The sequence below is a fragment of the Phyllobates terribilis genome, unplaced genomic scaffold (assembly GCF_046119375.1).
Source record: "Phyllobates terribilis strain yellow unplaced genomic scaffold, ASM4611937v1 Scaffold_304__1_contigs__length_2301189, whole genome shotgun sequence".
NCBI classification, from domain to species: Eukaryota; Metazoa; Chordata; class Amphibia; order Anura; family Dendrobatidae; genus Phyllobates; species Phyllobates terribilis.
Genome location: NW_027363064.1, coordinates 2,212,346 through 2,228,059, shown reverse-complemented (window position 1 = coordinate 2,228,059; position 15,714 = coordinate 2,212,346). Strand labels below are relative to the sequence as shown.

The following is a 15,714-nucleotide window of genomic DNA, read 5'->3' as shown; positions in this document are numbered from 1 at the left end:
CTAACAAGCGCCTAAACCCCAGTGTGCATAATGTATCAATCTACTAGGGCGGCCAACATCCAAAACCGCCTTTTCGAAAGATACTACACTTGATCTTAGCCAAAAGGCCGAGAAGCGATAACCAGAATTGGTTTCAAACTACGGAGCCACCCAAGGATCCTGAAAAGTCCATTTGTGGAGATGAGCTCCTAGACTCCCGTTAAGAAGACATGTTGTCAACCTCTAGATCCCTTACATGCCTGCACTTTTCGGCTTGCTGCTGCTGCAATCCACGCGTTTTAGATCTGCATAACTCCACCTCTTTAAACACAGCACCTTCACCCCCTGCTGTTCCCACCCGCCTCAACACCGTTGGAAGGGAGGAGAACCAATTAAGGCGGGGGGTGGGGTGGAACGAGAAGCTGTCTACCCTTAGCAGGAGGGCTCCTGATTACATACCTCTCCTGCTGCTGCTGCTGCTGGCTGTCCAGCAGCAGACTGAAGGTGGCTGCTGCTGTGCACAGGTATATAAAGGCTCAGAGCCTATTATGACACGCGCAGCCAGCGTTCCATTGCCACATTCCATCTACTGCAGGCAGGATACCTGGCTGGCTGAATGTCGCTGAGAAGCTCACAGAGACCGCCATAAGCAACAGTTTAACAGAATGCCACAGACTAATCAACCAAACTTTTTGGGTTGGGTTCTCTTTTATAGTCTGCAGGCATTAAATGAAAGAAGTCAGTGTTCCAGCAGAAGGAGACAACGTTTCAGAAAAGGCATTGTAGCAAACCAAAAAAGAAATTTTAAGCGCAGCAGAGTAACCAGCGCACATACCTGTTAGCTCAGGTGAGTTTAAAAGGCTGCTGTTGATAACAAGGGCATTTGCTAAATAGATGGTGTGTGTGCAACAATATACTGAAAGGTCAATTATATTGTGCAGCTTATCTCACCACCTGTAGTTATTTAGGTGAAAGCTCCAAAATGCTTGCCTAATATGTCTGTTTATCCAAAAGGAAGTAAAAAGGGAGAGCTAGAAAGATAGCATTGCATCACATTACATGGCAATGCAATGCACAGTTGCTGAAGTTGAACCAAAATGAGCTTGTAATCTGGCTTCTGCAACTTTGAACATGAAAAATCCAATGAGGAGAAGAAAAGCAAAGCCAAAGAGTCCATCCCAAAATCCGACAAACAAGCAAAATGAACAAAAAACATTGAATTCAATTCTTTCTGATTTTAGAAACTGCATTAAAGAAGGGGTGCACCGGTCCTGGAGATACTGCAATACCAGGTCAATGCGTGGAGTGGACAGAGCAAGCTCTTTTTCCATCTCCCTGTTCTAAATATCCATTTAATATATGGTCCCCAGATAGGGGACGTATCAGATATTAAACTGATAAGAACAGATTTTTTTTGATTGAAGCTGCATCCAAGGCACTGAAAAATGTGACCGAAGTCACACCAAAACAGCGCACGAGGCGAGGATTCATGTGGACCCTTCCCGGAGAAGAGGGTCCCCAATAAACCATCCCCATCCCTCCGAGCCAGAAGGCCACAGCGAGGGTCAGGGATCTCCGATGCTCTCCCTAGCCGAAGCCGGAGAAGAGCCGTTTTCGTGCTCCCAGCTTCCATCTAGGCTGCCACCCTAGTGGAGCTGGAGCCTGTGTTGGTTTCTCAGCCCAAAGCTGACCGGACCTCCGACCGGGTTTATAAAAATACCCCTTCCTAGCCCGGAGGCCAGGAATAGGGGGGGTTGCTCAGAAAGTATGATTGGCAAAGGTGCGGCGTGCTACGAAGCCAAGTCTTCCTGGGGTTCCCAGTCACAGTAAGCTTGGACTCCCACCAGGGCGCCTACTCCTGGGGCACATTGCTCCAAAGCCCTCACACTTACCCAGCCTAGTGACTTCGATCCTGGAGGGCCATGTTTTCCATCAGATAACTCTATGAGCCACCTGGCGTACTAACAAGTGCACCAAACCAGTGTGTAATATGCATCAATTTACTAGGGCAGCCCAAGGACAAAACTGCCTTTTCAAAAGATACTACACTTGATCTTAGCCAAAAGGCCGAGAAGCGATAACCAGAATTGGTTTCAAACTACGGAGCCACCCAAGGATCCTGAAAAGTCCATTTGTGGAGATGAGCTCCTGGACTCCCGTTAAGAAGACATGTTGTCAACCTCTAGATCCCTTACATGCCTGCACTTTTCGGCTTGCTGCTGCTGCAATCCACGCGTTTTAGATCTGCATAACTCCACCTCTTTAAACACAGCACCTTCACCCCCTGCTGTTCCCACCCGCCTCAACACCATTGGAAGGGAGGAGAACCAATTAAGGCGGGGGGTGGGGTGGAACGAGCAGCTGTCTACCCTTAGCAGGAGGGCTCCTGATTACATACCTCTCCTGCTGCTGCTGCTGCTGGCTGTCCAGCAGCAGACTGAAGGTGGCTGCTGCTGTGCACAGGTATATAAAGGCTCAGAGCCTATTATGACACGCGCAGCCAGCGTTCCATTGCCACATTCCATCTACTGCAGGCAGGATACCTGGCTGGCTGAATGTCGCTGAGAAGCTCACAGAGACCGCCATAAGCAACAGTTTAACAGAATGCCACAGACTAATCAACCAAACTTTTTGGGTTGGGTTCTCTTTTATAGTCTGCAGGCATTAAATGAAAGAAGTCAGTGTTCCAGCAGAAGGAGACAACGTTTCAGAAAAGGCATTGTAGCAAACCAAAAAAGAAATTTTAAGCGCAGCAGAGTAACCAGCGCACATACCTGTTAGCTCAGGTGAGTTTAAAAGGCTGCTGTTGATAACAAGGGCATTTGCTAAATAGATGGTGTGTGTGCAACAATATACTGAAAGGTCAATTATATTGTGCAGTTTATCTCACCACCTGTAGTTATTTAGGTGAAAGCTCCAAAATGCTTGCCTAATATGTCTGTTTATCCAAAAGGAAGTAAAAAGGGAGAGCTAGAAAGATAGCATTGCATCACATTACATGGCAATGCAATGCACAGTTGCTGAAGTTGAACCAAAATGAGCTTGTAATCTGGCTTCTGCAACTTTGAACATGAAAAATCCAATGAGGAGAAGAAAAGCAAAGCCAAAGAGTCCATCCCAAAATCCGACAAACAAGCAAAATGAACAAAAAACATTGAATTCAATTCTTTCTGATTTTAGAAACTGCATTAAAGAAGGGGTGCACCGGTCCTGGAGATACTGCAATACCAGGTCAATGCGTGGAGTGGACAGAGCAAGCTCTTTTTCCATCTCCCTGTTCTAAAAATCCATTTAATATATGGTCCCCAGATAGGGGACGTATCAGATATTAAACTGATAAGAACAGATACTACACTTGATCTTAGCCAAAAGGCCGAGAAGCGATAACCAGAATTGGTTTCAAACTACGGAGCCACCCAAGGATCCTGAAAAGTCCATTTGTGGAGATGAGCTCCTGGACTCCCGTTAAGAAGACATGTTGTCAACCTCTAGATCCCTTACATGCCTGCACTTTTCGGCTTGCTGCTGCTGCAATCCACGCGTTTTAGATCTGCATAACTCCACCTCTTTAAACACAGCACCTTCACCCCCTGCTGTTCCCACCCGCCTCAACACCGTTGGAAGGGAGGAGAACCAATTAAGGCGGGGGGTGGGGTGGAACGAGCAGCTGTCTACCCTTAGCAGGAGGGCTCCTGATTACATACCTCTCCTGCTGCTGCTGCTGCTAGCTGTCCAGCAGCAGACTGAAGGTGGCTGCTGCTGTGCACAGGTATATAAAGGCTCAGAGCCTATTATGACACGCGCAGCCAGCGTTCCATTGCCACATTCCATCTACTGCAGGCAGGATACCTGGCTGGCTGAATGTCGCTGAGAAGCTCACAGAGACCGCCATAAGCAACAGTTTAACAGAATGCCACAGACTAATCATCCAAACTTTTTGGGTTGGGTTCTCTTTTATAGTCTGCAGGCATTAAATGAAAGAAGTCAGTGTTCCAGCAGAAGGAGACAACGTTTCAGAAAAGGCATTGTAGCAAACCAAAAAAGAAATTTTAAGCGCAGCAGAGTAACCAGCGCACATACCTGTTAGCTCAGGTGAGTTTAAAAGGCTGCTGTTGATAACAAGGGCATTTGCTAAATAGATGGTGTGTGTGCAACAATATACTGAAAGGTCAATTATATTGTGCAGCTTATCTCACCACCTGTAGTTATTTAGGTGAAAGCTCCAAAATGCTTGCCTAATATGTCTGTTTATCCAAAAGGAAGTAAAAAGGGAGAGCTAGAAAGATAGCATTGCATCACATTACATGGCAATGCAATGCACAGTTGCTGAAGTTGAACCAAAATGAGCTTGTAATCTGGCTTCTGCAACTTTGAACATGAAAAATCCAATGAGGAGAAGAAAAGCAAAGCCAAAGAGTCCATCCCCAAATCCGACAAACAAGCAAAATGAACAAAAAACATTGAATTCAATTCTTTCTGATTTTAGAAACTGCATTAAAGAAGGGGTGCACCGGTCCTGGAGATACTGCAATACCAGGTCAATGCGTGGAGTGGACAGAGCAAGCTCTTTTTCCATCTCCCTGTTCTAAAAATCCATTTAATATATGGTCCCCAGATAGGGGACGTATCAGATATTAAACTGATAAGAACAGATTTTTTTTTTTTTTTTTTTTTTTTTTCGTTTTCAAACAAGCTTTATTTAAATCAGACATACATCATAAATTACAAACAAATCACAAAGACTTGAATAAAATATGACATAAAACAAATACAAGGTCAGATTTAAAAAGCGCATAAAAGCATAAAAATCATAAAACACAGTTTTGCATATAATTTGCATAAATAAATACATATGTCAAATGCAAACACCATAGCTTTTTAACTTTATCTTTTTACAATCAGGTAGTATGAAAACTTTTCACAAAGAACATATCCGATACAATATTTGAAACAAATCACAAATACTGGAATAAAATATGACATAAAACTAATACAGAGTCAGAATTAAAATGCACTTAAAAGCATAAAAAGCATAAAACACAGTTTTGCATATAATTTACATAAATAAATACATATTCCAAATTTGCAAACACCATAGCTTTTTTGCTTCATTGATTCCCATCTTTTTACAATCTCTCAGGTAGTATGTAAACATTTCACAAAGAGCAAGCCCAATACAATCTTTGACAGGAATAAATTCACGTTTAAACAATAATATATTGCGCACTTTCCATAAAGCTTCTTTTAAACAGTTTATTATAAGCCATGCGACTCGTGCTTGTTTCATGGTTGGGCAATTAATTATCCCATATATTATAATGTCACAATTAAGGGTTTGTATACCACATATCCATTTTAGGAGGGTGCCCACCGTCTGCCATAGCTCTTGTGCGTAGGGGCAATCCCACAGTAAATGAAACACTGACTCGTTTGGGGCGCATCTTTCTCTGGGACATCTAGCACTAGCCACCAGCCCCCTATGATGCTGAAAAGCTCTCGTAGGGAGACATTGGTGAACAACCTGCCAAGCTAAATCCTTTTGTGAGTTGCTAAGTGCAGGACAGGCCACGTTGTTCCACACCAGGCGGCACCTGGAGATGGAAAAATTAGACACATCCTCCATCTCCTCATGTCCCTTACAAATAACTGTTAACTTACGTTGATCAAATAAAAGCTGACGATCAACTTGGGTCAGATCATATTCTGAAATGACCTTCTCCAAGATCTTGTAATGCTTAGGGGGAGATAAGAGAAAAGGACAATTAACAGTCATACTGAAGTTCAACTTTCGGAAAAGAAACCCAGTTGTATATCTAAGAAAACAAGAGAAAGCCCCAACATTATTCAAGCTTTTGCAACAAAATACAAAAAACTTGATAAATAAAAACAATTTTAAATCAGGGAACCCTTTACCCCCATTTTTCTTGCTTTTACATACCACCTCCCTCCTCAATTTCTCCATTTTGGATCCCCACAGAAAATAAAACATGGGCTTCATAAGTCTTTTAAGATACAGAGAATTAGGGGGAAAAACCATAGCGGCATACAAAATGATAGGAAGCAAAACCATTTTAATTACAAGAATCTTGCCCTCCATTGTTAGTTTTCGAGTTTGCCATAAAGAGATCTTCTGATTTAATTTATTCAAAACCAAATCCCAGTTTTCAATACCATCATTAGCAGGATTAAACAAGACACCCAGGATCTTGATTCCTACTGTTTGTGTGGGAACCCTAGGCGGATCTGACTCCCATTGACCCATAATCATACAGTCACATTTATTTATATTCAACTTAAACCCAGACCCAGCACTAAAAATTTCAGTAATTAGAATTGCTCTGTTAATAGATGCTGAGCTAGTGCCATAGACAGATATGTCATCCATATATCCAATGGCTTTAACTTGTTGTCCACCCCCACCCGGAATAAAAATGCCCCTAACCACCTTGTCCCGACGCAGCAGGCACAACAGTGGCTCAATGGAGCAGACAAATAAAAGTGGGGACATGGGGCAACCTTGTTTAACACCGGAAAGAAGCTCCACCTCTCTAGTTAAAAAACCATTGACTAAAATCCGGGCAGATGACTGTTTGTATAAAAGCGCAATTTTCTGAATAAAAGAATCAGGGAACCCCATCTTTCCCATAACTTTAAAAAGATAAAAGTGGGAGACCCTATCAAACGCTTTCATAAAATCCAAAGATAAAATAGCTAGTGGCTGTTTTCTATCTTTTTGAAACCAGATAAGATCACGAATTAGGTTTAGATGCTCCCAGATTGATCTCCCGGGGACACCACAAACCTGATCTGGATGAATTACATTTTTAATAACTGCTTTAAGACGACCAGCAACAACTTTAGCTAAAATCTTGTAGTCTGTATTTAATAGTGAAATAGGCCTCCAATTCTCCAACTTTGATTTATCACCTTTCTTAAAAATTAATGTAATCATACTTTTACGCCATGAATATGGTAATAAATCAGCCTTAGAGGCTTCACAAACTACTTGTATAAAATCCTCCTTAATTAGATCCCAAAAGCAAAGATAAAATTCAATAGGAAGGCCATCTGATCCAGGAGCCTTACCTTTATTAAAACTCTTAAGGGTCTCTTCAATTTCACTGGGTAAAAGTTCTTTAGCTAAAAAAATCTGGTCATCTTTATTTAAAAACTGGGATAAAACATTAAGATTCTCTGTAAAAGCAGGTTCATCAACATTTTTAATACTAAAAAGATCTCTATAAAAATTAGCAGTATGCTCTAAAATGCCCTCAGTGGAAGATTGTCCTTCTAGCTCAGTAATCACTTGTTTTTTGTCACTCATTTTTTTAAAGAAGAACCTTGAGCAGGTCTCACCCTTTTCCAAATATTTCACACGGGCATTAAATATAATTTCTTTACCCTTTTGTTCCAGGAATTTTTGGATTTCTGTCTGGATCTTGGCAATCTCACCATCCACACCAGGCACTCCCCACCCCTTAAGCTTATGGAGAGTTTGCATCCTGACATTAAAATCTTTAAAACATTTCCTTTTTTCACGTGCCTTCCTTTTACCAATTTTAATAAAAAATTCTTTAATACGGGTTTTAACACACTCCCACCACCCCAACATACTCTGATTTGGGTGTTTCCGTCTTCTCCAACTCTCATACTTTGCATAAAACTCCGCCCTTACCAGTTCGTCTTCTAATAAGAGCACATTCAATTTCCACATACCTTTTCCAACTTTTGCTTCCTGTGGAGTTTGCAATACATTGTATAGTAATACATGATCAGAAAAAATATTTTCTATTAGACCAGCATTCCTAGGTTTAAAAACATCAGAAGAGGAAAAAATAAAATCAATACGAGATGACATCCCTCTACCCCTCCATGTATGCCCAGGGTCAGTAGGGTAGGACTTTCTCCAAGCATCTAATAATTTGAGGTCCGTTGTCAAATGTTTTAACAGACTGGATGTTTTGTCTGTTCTTCCATTAGTATCACCTCCACTCCTCCCCTCCCCCAACATGACACAGTTAAAATCCCCTCCCACTATCACAGGGGACGGACCTGATAAAAACAAAGGGATGACATTAAAAAGGGAAGCACGCTCATTTTTCTCTGGGGATGCATAAACATTAATAAGACGACAGGTAAAACCATTTAAAATAACATGAGTTGATAAGGCACGACCTGGAACTATTTCAGTGATGGATAAAACATTAACATTTTGACATTTGAATAAAATCCCAACCCCGGCAGCTTTATTTTCATTGGACCCTGACCAAATAGAGGGTCCTGCTGACCAGTCCATTTTTAAGTTGGGGTATGACAAATCGTGATCAATACCGCATTCTTGCAGGAAAAAAATGTCAAAGTTCAGAGACAGTAACCAAGCAAACAAAGCAGCCCGTCTAACAGGGCTCTTTAGGCTTCTCACATTTAGTGAGGCAACACGGATTTCTGCCATGTTAGGTGTTTTTTATTGATTCATTATACTCTGAATCTGAATCAATAATTTGTGACAGAGAAGGTGAAGGAAGGGATGACACAGTTCGTAAACTGTCCGTTTCATCTGAGTCCGTGAAATCCTCAATTAAGTTAGTCCCCTCTGGGCTGAGAATTTTTGCAGCACTAGATAGAAAGACTTTACGGGACATCTGAGGCAGGTTATGCTCCTCCTGTGCCTCTTCACGACTTCTCTTACCACTGGCGCTGAGATCCATCCGATCCTCCGAATCCACCCGATCCTCACCAGGCACTGCAGCAGGTGGAATACCCGCAGACCCTCCAGGAGCACCAAGGGACATCATCTCCGGAGCAGGATGACCATCAGGACCAGCAACAGGTTCACCAACCACTGCACGACCTCTATCATCCAGGCAGGCAACAGGACATCCATCAGGAATGGTTCCAGGACATCCATCTGGACTGGCATCAGGACATCCATCCGGACTGGCATCAGGACATCCATCTGGACTGGCATCAGGGCATCCATCTGGGTTGGCATCAGGACATCCATCTGGATTGGCATCAGGGCATCCATCTGGATTGGCATCAGGGCATCCGTCTGGACTGGCATCAGGGCAGACATCTGGTCCAACATCTGTGCTGGCATCAGCAGGGGTATCTGGATGGACATCTGGATTGGTACCAACAGCTCCAGATTTTCGCCTCTTTTTTGGTTCCCTCTCATTTCCGCTCTGAGAAGGTGCCATCTCCCCACCAGGTGAAACCTGGACCCCTGCAGGAGTAGGCAAAGGCGTGACCTCGGCTACAGAGGCCAGGTTTTTCCGCAAAGGTACCGACTGAGCATCGACTGAGTCAGACTGTTTTTGACCTTTAGTAATGTCCACAAAGCTTTTTCTGGGGTCACCCGGGCTGACCCTGCTGGCATCAGCAGGAACTCCTGCGGAACTAGCCGCAGGCGCCCGAGAGCCACCACGAGACCTTGTCCGCATCGGACAATTACTGAACAGGTGAGTAGACATTCCGCACCCACTGCAGGTCTTACTGTTCTTACAGTCCTTTGAGGCATGACCCCATTGTCCACAATTGTGGCACTGACTCATCCGCTCGTTCTTACAATCGCTCTGTATGTGACCAAGGTCACCACACCTACGACACCTGAATGGTTGTCCATCATAGAAGAGGTAGCCATGGTCTCTTCCCAGCACCACTGTGGAGGGGGGGTGCATAAGGCCTTCTACACCCCCAGGGTCAAGTCTGAAGCGTACCATAAAGCGTCGTTTCCCATTCCAGAAACCGCTCCGACCTTTGATGTTCCCCTTAACGCATTCGTAAAAGTGCTGGCAGGCAACCTTGGTCGAGAACGTGAGAATATATGTACTCTGCCCCTTCTCCTGCAGGCAGTAAACATCATGATCTTTCACGTTCAACAGATCTCTCAAAATCTGTACATAGAACTCACGGGGGTTGTCATATCCGACATGGTTTGCTGGAACCTCGATACGCACCGAGTTCCTGATCTGGCCGGAGCCAGTGGAAAATTGAAATGAACAAGGCATCTCACCAAAGTGGCAAAGGCTTACCGTCACTACGGGCTCGGCCTTTCGCCTGGGGATCGCAACTTGTTGCCCGGGGACTAAGCCAGCTCCCTAATAGCAGCAGGGGGGTGAAGTCCCACCAAAAGGTGAGACGATCCCCCCAGGCCAAGGAGCCGGGTACCCCGGGCACCTCTCAGCCAAGACCAAGGCAGCAACCGTTAGATCACTGCACCTGATCTCAGCCAAAAGGCCGAGAAGTGATAACCAGAATTGGTTTCAAACTACGGAGCCACCCAAGGATCCTGAAAAGTCCATTTGTGGAGATGAGCTCCTGGACTCCCGTTAAGAAGACATGTTGTCAACCTCTAGATCCCTTACATGCCTGCACTTTTCGGCTTGCTGCTGCTGCAATCCACGCGTTTTAGATCTGCATAACTCCACCTCTTTAAACACAGCACCTTCACCCCCTGCTGTTCCCACCCGCCTCAACACCGTTGGAAGGGAGGAGAACCAATTAAGGCGGGGGGTGGGGTGGAACGAGCAGCTGTCTACCCTTAGCAGGAGGGCTCCTGATTACATACCTCTCCTGCTGCTGCTGCTGCTGGCTGTCCAGCAGCAGACTGAAGGTGGCTGCTGCTGTGCACAGGTATATAAAGGCTCAGAGCCTATTATGACACGCGCAGCCAGCGTTCCATTGCCACATTCCATCTACTGCAGGCAGGATACCTGGCTGGCTGAATGTCGCTGAGAAGCTCACAGAGACCGCCATAAGCAACAGTTTAACAGAATGCCACAGACTAATCAACCAAACTTTTTGGGTTGGGTTCTCTTTTATAGTCTGCAGGCATTAAATGAAAGAAGTCAGTGTTCCAGCAGAAGGAGACAACGTTTCAGAAAAGGCATTGTAGCAAACCAAAAAAGAAATTTTAAGCGCAGCAGAGTAACCAGCGCACATACCTGTTAGCTCAGGTGAGTTTAAAAGGCTGCTGTTGATAACAAGGGCATTTGATAAATAGATGGTGTGTGTGCAACAATATACTGAAAGGTCAATTATATTGTGCAGCTTATCTCACCACCTGTAGTTATTTAGGTGAAAGCTCCAAAATGCTTGCCTAATATGTCTGTTTATCCAAAAGGAAGTAAAAAGGGAGAGCTAGAAAGATAGCATTGCATCACATTACATGGCAATGCAATGCACAGTTGCTGAAGTTGAACCAAAATGAGCTTGTAATCTGGCTTCTGCAACTTTGAACATGAAAAAACCAATGAGGAGAAGAAAAGCAAAGCCAAAGAGTCCATCCCAAAATCCGACAAACAAGCAAAATGAACAAAAAACATTGAATTCAATTCTTTCTGATTTTAGAAACTGCATTAAAGAAGGGGTGCACCGGTCCTGGAGATACTGCAATACCAGGTCAATGCGTGGAGTGGACAGAGCAAGCTCTTTTCCCATCTCCCTTTTCTAGAAATCCATTTAATATATGGTCCCCAGATAGGGGACGTATCAGATATTAAACTGATAAGAACAGATACTACACTTGATCTTAGCCAAAAGGCCGAGAAGCGATAACCAGAATTGGTTTCAAACTACGGAGCCACCCAAGGATCCTGAAAAGTACATTTGTGGAGATGAGCTCCTGGACTCCCGTTAAGAAGACATGTTGTCAACCTCTAGATCCCTTACATGCCTGCACTTTTCGGCTTGCTGCTGCTGCAATCCACGCGTTTTAGATCTGCATAACTCCACCTCTTTAAACACAGCACCTTCACCCCCTGCTGTTCCCACCCGCCTCAACACCGTTGGAAGGGAGGAGAACCAATTAAGGCGGGGGGTGGGGTGGAACGAGCAGCTGTCTACCCTTAGCAGGAGGGCTCCTGATTACATACCTCTCCTGCTGCTGCTGCTGCTGGCTGTCCAGCAGCAGACTGAAGGTGGCTGCTGCTGTGCACAGGTATATAAAGGCTCAGAGCCTATTATGACACGCGCAGCCAGCGTTCCATTGCCACATTCCATCTACTGCAGGCAGGATACCTGGCTGGCTGAATGTCGCTGAGAAGCTCACAGAGACCGCCATAAGCAACAGTTTAACAGAATGCCACAGACTAATCAACCAAACTTTTTGGGTTGGGTTCTCTTTTATAGTCTGCAGGCATTAAATGAAAGAAGTCAGTGTTCCAGCAGAAGGAGACAACGTTTCAGAAAAGGCATTGTAGCAAACCAAAAAAGAAATTTTAAGCGCAGCAGAGTAACCAGCGCACATACCTGTTAGCTCAGGTGAGTTTAAAAGGCTGCTTTTGATAACAAGGGCATTTGCTAAATAGATGGTGTGTGTGCAACAATATACTGAAAGGTCAATTATATTGTGCAGCTTATCTCACCACCTGTAGTTATTTAGGTGAAAGCTCCAAAATGCTTGCCTAATATGTCTGTTTATCCAAAAGGAAGTAAAAAGGGAGAGCTAGAAAGATAGCATTGCATCACATTACATGGCAATGCAATGCACAGTTGCTGAAGTTGAACCAAAATGAGCTTGTAATCTGGCTTCTGCAACTTTGAACATGAAAAATCCAATGAGGAGAAGAAAAGCAAAGCCAAAGAGTCCATCCCAAAATCCGACAAACAAGCAAAATGAACAAAAAACATTGAATTCAATTCTTTCTGATTTTAGAAACTGCATTAAAGAAGGGGTGCACCGGTCCTGGAGATACTGCAATACCAGGTCAATGCGTGGAGTGGACAGAGCAAGCTCTTTTTCCATCTCCCTGTTCTAAAAATCCATTTAATATATGGTCCCCAGATAGGGGACGTATCAGATATTAAACTGATAAGAACAGATCAGGTTTCAACATAATTTATTAAGTGCATAAAAGATGGTTTACAATCAAAAACAACAACACAAACAGTACATTATTAAAACACAGAATTCCACCCATAAAAACCCCATATACGATTAGCATCCCTCCTCCCAATACATTTGACATCCCTCAAGTAATAAATATACATCTGGCTAAAAGCAATTTTAAGACAATCCTTCACAGAAATAGCATCACGTTTAAAAAGTAAAATATTGCGTGCCTTCCAAAGGGCGTCTTTAAAACAGTTAATCATACACCAACATATACAATACTGTTGAGGGGTCGGACATTTAAAAAGGCCATATAAAACATATTCATGGTTAAAATCTCTTAAACCGCAAGTCCATTTTAAAAGAATCCCAACTTTGTGCCAAAGTTCCTGTGCAAATGGGCAATTCCACATAAGGTGCAAGGTGGTTTCGTCATTAACACATGAGTCTCTGGGGCATTTGGCTCTGGCCACCAGGCCTCTCCTGTGTTGAAATTCTCTGGTGGGGAGGCACTGGTGGACCACCATCCATGCGATGTCCTTATGTCCATTTGCTAAGAATTTCCCGAAGACATTCTTCCAAACTTGCTTCGATCTCTCTTCTGAGAAATTTACTATGGGGGTCACATCTTCATTCCTCCTCAGAAAAGATAAAAGCTTCTTGCGGTCTTTAAAAATGTCCATATTAAAATCACCAAGGCTATAAAATCGAACAGTCTTTTCTAAGATTGCTTGGTGTTTGGGGGGGCATAGTAAAACAGGGGAATTCAACGACAACTTAAACCATCTTTTAAAAATCATCCCACAAGTATATTTTAAAAAATAACTTAGCGCACTATTACCATTAAAATGTTTGAAACAAAAGCAGAAATAATTTAAATACAAATAAATATGTAAATCGGGGACATCCCTTCCGCCGTTCATTTTATTCTTCCTCATTATTTCTCGCCTTAATTTTTCCATTTTGGAGTTCCATAAAAACATAAAGATCATCCTAGTCATTTTTTTAATTAAAACATCAGAGGGGGGGTACACCATAGCTATATACAGTATGAGGGGTAACAACACTGATTTTATAATTAAAATTTTCCCCTCCATTGTTAGGGACCTCAAACCCCAAAATGATATTTTCTTTGACATTTTTTCTATGACATTCTCCCAGCTTTGAGTTCCCACATTCTCCTCGTTAAAAACAACTCCAAGAATTTTTACATTGTCTCGTTTTATAGTGAGCTGCGGGAGTTGGGCGGTGTCCCAGGATCCCAAAGTCAGACATTCAGATTTATTTAAATTAAGTTTAAAACCGGATGCCTGGGAAAAAAAATCAATGCGCAACACCGCCCTCCGGAGGGAAGCAGGGTCCACGCACACAACCGTCACGTCATCCATGTAGCCAAAGACTCTCACATCACTGCCACCTCCGCCTGGAACAGGAACCCCTCTAATCACTTTGTCTTTCCTTATTGCGCTCAGCAGGGGCTCCATGGCGCAGATGAACAGGATGGGCGACAAGGGGCATCCCTGCTTCACTCCGGACTCAAGGGGAACTCCATCTGTTAAAAAGCCATTAAGAGAAATTTGACTAAAACAATTTTTATATAAAATCTTAATACAATTTAAAAGCATATTAGGGATACCCATTCTTTTTAAAACTCTAAAAAGAAATCTATGAGAGACTCTATCGAAAGCTTTTTCAAAATCTAGGGCTAAAAGAGCTACATTTTGACCCCGGTCTCTGGAATACCAAATTACATCCCTTAATACGTTTAAAACCTCTGAAATACTTCTGCCTGGTACACTACAAACCTGCTCAGGCTGGATTAGTTTGGCAATGACACTCCTGAGCCGGTCTGCAACCACCTTAGCAAGTACCTTGTAATCAACATTTAGGAGAGTTATGGGTCTCCAATTCGCTAGAGTACTGCGGTCACCTTTTTTATATATCAAAGACACCACTCCTCTCCTCCACGAAAATGGCAACTGTTCACAAATAAAAACTTCTTTAAAAAGCATAAAAAGTTCCTCTTTTAAAATGTCCCAAAAAGTAAGGTAAAATTCTACAGGTAGTCCGTCACACCCAGGTGCTTTGCCCTTAGAGAAACTTTTAAAAACATAAAATAATTCCTCTAAAACAATATCGCGTTCTAAAAACTCCTGGTCTGTAAAATTTAACTTAAAATCGAGATCATTAAGAGCATCAGATAAAAAGGACTCATCTATACACTTTTTACTAAAAAGATGCTTATAAAAGTTAAAAGTAGCATTCAACATTCCCTGCATAGATGTTTCACCCTCTAGATTTGTGATCACTTCTCTTTTATCCATGACTTTTTTGAAGAAGAAGCGAGAGCACTTCTCCCCCTCCTCCAAGTGCTGCACTCTAGAGTTAAAAATAATCTCTTTCCCCTTTGTGTCTATGCAGTTCTGAATTTCAGTTTTTAGGCTAGCAATATCATCTCCCACCTCCACCCCTAGCTCTTTGAATTTAAAAAGTGTTTGCAGTTTGGTATTAAGATCACTAAAACATCTTTTTTTCTCTCTAGCTTTACGTCTCCCTGCTTTTATAAAAAACATTCTGACTTTTTTTTTCAAATTTTCCCACCAGGTTACCATAGGGGCATCAGAAGGTTTTTGTCGCCGCCAGGCTTGATAGGCTTTACCAAAGTCTTGTCGAATCAGAGGGTCCTCCAGCAGGTAAGTACTTAGACGTCAGAGGCCCCTGTTGACCCTCTGTTCATCCCGGTATTCTAGATGCACCTCCAAGCCCTTATGGTCAGAAAATATATTTGATGTTAAAACACATTTTACAGGGTTAAAATCATCTGATAGGAAAATAAAATCGATCCTGGAGGACACCCCTCTTCCGGACCACGTATAACCAGGGTCCGTCGGCAGGAGTGA

The 15,714-nt window shown here is 43.1% G+C and overlaps 5 non-coding genes and 2 pseudogenes across 5 annotated transcripts; all 7 read right to left on the bottom strand.

The window, feature by feature from the left end:
• Positions 1-27: 27 nt before the first annotated feature.
• On the bottom strand, positions 28-119 carry LOC141220931 (U2 spliceosomal RNA; annotated as a pseudogene).
• A 1,115-nt stretch (positions 120-1,234) lies between these two features.
• Positions 1,235-1,418, bottom strand: LOC141220894 (U2 spliceosomal RNA). The gene has a single exon (XR_012289023.1). It is a non-coding gene; the product is annotated as a U2 spliceosomal RNA (small nuclear RNA).
• Positions 1,419-1,942: 524 nt separating this feature from the next.
• Positions 1,943-2,058, bottom strand: LOC141220924 (U2 spliceosomal RNA; annotated as a pseudogene).
• Positions 2,059-3,173: 1,115 nt separating this feature from the next.
• LOC141220820 (U2 spliceosomal RNA) lies at positions 3,174-3,364 on the bottom strand. Its single transcript, XR_012288951.1, has one exon. It is a non-coding gene; the product is annotated as a U2 spliceosomal RNA (small nuclear RNA).
• A 1,115-nt stretch (positions 3,365-4,479) lies between these two features.
• LOC141220905 (U2 spliceosomal RNA) lies at positions 4,480-4,676 on the bottom strand. Its single transcript, XR_012289033.1, has one exon. It is a non-coding gene; the product is annotated as a U2 spliceosomal RNA (small nuclear RNA).
• Positions 4,677-11,345: 6,669 nt separating this feature from the next.
• On the bottom strand, positions 11,346-11,536 carry LOC141220875 (U2 spliceosomal RNA). Its single transcript, XR_012289004.1, has one exon. It is a non-coding gene; the product is annotated as a U2 spliceosomal RNA (small nuclear RNA).
• Positions 11,537-12,651: 1,115 nt separating this feature from the next.
• On the bottom strand, positions 12,652-12,843 carry LOC141220897 (U2 spliceosomal RNA). Its single transcript, XR_012289026.1, has one exon. It is a non-coding gene; the product is annotated as a U2 spliceosomal RNA (small nuclear RNA).
• Between the last annotated feature and the right edge of the window lie 2,871 nt (positions 12,844-15,714).